Source organism: Ascidia mentula, chromosome 7, assembly GCF_947561715.1.
Source record: "Ascidia mentula chromosome 7, kaAscMent1.1, whole genome shotgun sequence".
Taxonomy (NCBI): domain Eukaryota; kingdom Metazoa; phylum Chordata; class Ascidiacea; order Phlebobranchia; family Ascidiidae; genus Ascidia; species Ascidia mentula.
The window spans coordinates 16989449-16992437 of record NC_138572.1 but is presented as its reverse complement, the minus strand read 5'-3'; the positions used below and the strand labels follow the sequence as shown (position 1 = coordinate 16992437).

The 2989-nt window shown below is 39.7% G+C and overlaps 1 pseudogene; it reads left to right on the top strand.

Annotated features, from left to right (window-relative positions):
* Positions 1–228: 228 nt before the first annotated feature.
* On the top strand, positions 229–1892 carry LOC145908981 (uncharacterized; annotated as a pseudogene).
* Positions 1893–2989: the final 1097 nt, after the last annotated feature.

The window sequence follows — 2989 nt, the reverse complement described above, 5'->3', positions numbered from 1 at the left end:
ACATTGTTACGTTTTAAAGCGGAACTTGGAAAACCTTATGCACGGATATGCCTTACTGACCAATTCGATGATGAACTATTCGACTCCGAAAAAAGTTTTGAGTGTGACTTACCTAGCTTGACCGAAAAAGATTTTGAAGGCAATCGTGCGTATGCTGAACACCCTGAGGTAACCGAGAACGAATTGTGCAGGTCAGAAACGGCGCCTAACCCTGCCGCTCAGGTCAAAATGCGTTGTCCTGTATGTAATGGGCAGTATCCTTTGTCAGAAATTGAGGTACATGCTGATGAATGCTTAAGTAGAAAGCAAACTGCATTTGCATGTGGTACAACAGAAGGCAACGACTGCATCAACTTAGAAGAAGACGACGAAACTGAGTACACTGTCTCGGATGATGGCTGCAGTACGGCTGTGAATACCCCGGTAGCGATAAAAGCAGCAATTGTGGAAGCTTTACAAATGGCTGTAATTGACAATTCAGATGTCGATGCAGTAAAGATTCAAGTACGAAGAAATTTTTCTTTTTGCGACTTTCACAATTTCTTCATAAAATCATGGAATTGGAAAAAACGTAATACGGCCTATCACATTGAGTTTATTGGTGAAGCGGGAATTGACACCGGGGGAGTATCGAGAGATTTCTATATATGTATTTAACCTATGTGCATATTGTGCTTCATGGCTGTTAACTATTCGCTATAGTTGGTCTCGCGATTGCACGTCTTAAAGTCATTACAACAAATTGTATTGTTCCAGAATCGCTGATGGAAGTCAAACAGCAGTTTTTTACTGAATGCTTGGATGGGAGTGGTTATGAGCCCATATGCGGGACTGCATGCGTTGCTGATGGTACAGCGCGCAGTATTGGGCATCTCATAGCAGCCAGCTTGTGCCAAGGTGGACCTGGGCCGGTAATATTTGTCCCTTGGTTATACTTCTATTTGTCTGGTGACATTGAAAAAGTCCGACAAAATTTACCACTATAGCTCAACGAAAATTGTGAATATGGATCTGTATACAATGCGGTAAGAAACGCCATGTTTAGTTTATTTGCTGTTTGCAATGTTCACAACTGTTGTGTTACACTACATTGTAATGTACCACTTCTCTTATTAAAGCTTAGGGAATCGAAAACGGACATCGACGTTTCAAAAATTTTTGATATACAACAAGCTTGTAGAATGCTGGAAAATATAGGCTACAGAGGGGATCCCACAAAAGCTACTTTAAAAAATAAAGACAATGTTTTACAGTAGGTTATTGGAAACAGCTGGATTTTTCTTCTCTTCACTAACTCTGTTATTAACTTATTTCAGATCCATTTTTATCAAATCAAAAGTTGAACCATACCTTCCTGTTCTGGTTGGCATTGCAGATGGTTTGGAGTGCCACAATATCAGAGATATTATTAAGAAACACGCCGAATTGTTGCAGCTGGTGTTTTGTCCTGGCAGTTTGTTTATGTGGGATCACAACAGCTTTCTCCAAATGTTGAAGCCTACGTTTGCGGAGGAAGGCAGCAACAAGAAAATGAAAGAAATGACCACTTACAAAGCAATCTTAGACTTTACAGATTGCTGTTGGAATGATGGTAAGTGTGCTTTACGTTTTCTGAGCACATGGACATTATCACATCTGATGCGTTTCTTTGCAGAACTGTGCCCACTCGAATTTCAAAAGCTAATGAAATTCTTGACAGGATCTGCTACTGTACCACCTCTTGGATTGCCAAGTGATTTGAGTATTTCGTTTCTTCACGGATGTCGTGTCTTCCCACAGTAAGCACATGTGCTATAAGTGTGGTCCTGCCAGTCCACATAGAAACGCAAGAAGACATGATGAATACGTTTCAGTGTGCCATTACATGTGAAACAGGGTTTGGACAAGTTTAAGTGTGTGCACACTAGATACCATTTTTTTCGTTTCGCCGTGTTTTGTTCTGAATAAACTTGGATACTTCTTGTCCATTGGTTGTAAACTTGTAATTACCGTGTGCAACTGATCGGAACCCTTTGTAAACCGAACGTATATACTATGTCCACATGATAAGTTTTAAAGATTGTTTTTATTTTCCGCATAGTATGCCACAGCAAGTTAAAGACAGCCCATAGTAGAAGCATAAAAACTGTAAGACACACGCAGAAACAATGTCGGCCAATCACCTGGAAAAATAGTACAAAAGTTCGTAGATTTATAGGTTTGCGTGCTTAAGAACTTGTAACACATGTATTGATAACAGTGTTTTTCCTGCAAATTATATCAAGTATACATTCAAGAATTAAACGCATTATTCGTACCGCACAAAACTTTCTTAAAACAACAACAAATTATTCATAATTTACAATGGGTCTAACGTCTAAGGCATACTGCAGCAGTTGTTCATAAACATTCAATGCTTCATACCACTTGGTTGGCGACGATAATCTCAACGTTTGCTTTACGATATCGAAATATCCCTGATACAAATTGCCTTCAGTGCTGTGCTAATTGTCATCAGCTATTTCTAAGAGACTCCGTTGCAGATGTTCAACTTGTCCTGTTGTTATGGTTGTGAGTTGATTTTCTCCTGAATGTAATTCCGACAGATAATAAAGCTCATCCGGTCTACCTGATACAGTTTCAATTCTCGATTTTCTGATGTAATGTGTGTTCCACTTATCCCTTGTTATGTCCATCTCTTTTTGCAATATATCTGAGAAGCAAAACCATAATGCTTCCATTTGTAACTGATGACCCGGGGTTAACAATTCTTTTTCAATCAGATCCTTCAATCAGAAAAAGATTTATCCACCATGTCGTACAGCTTCGTCGCAAACATGACCACCACGCTTCAATTCGTTGGTTGTGCGGAGATGTTCCGTAAACGTGAGCAGAAGTCGAATTGTTCAAGTAGCATTATGCAGCTGCAACATGTACGTTTTCTGTACCGCAGTCTGACCGTACTTTTCGCGGGTAGCCATTAACCGTCAAGGCGGTATTTAAATAAAGA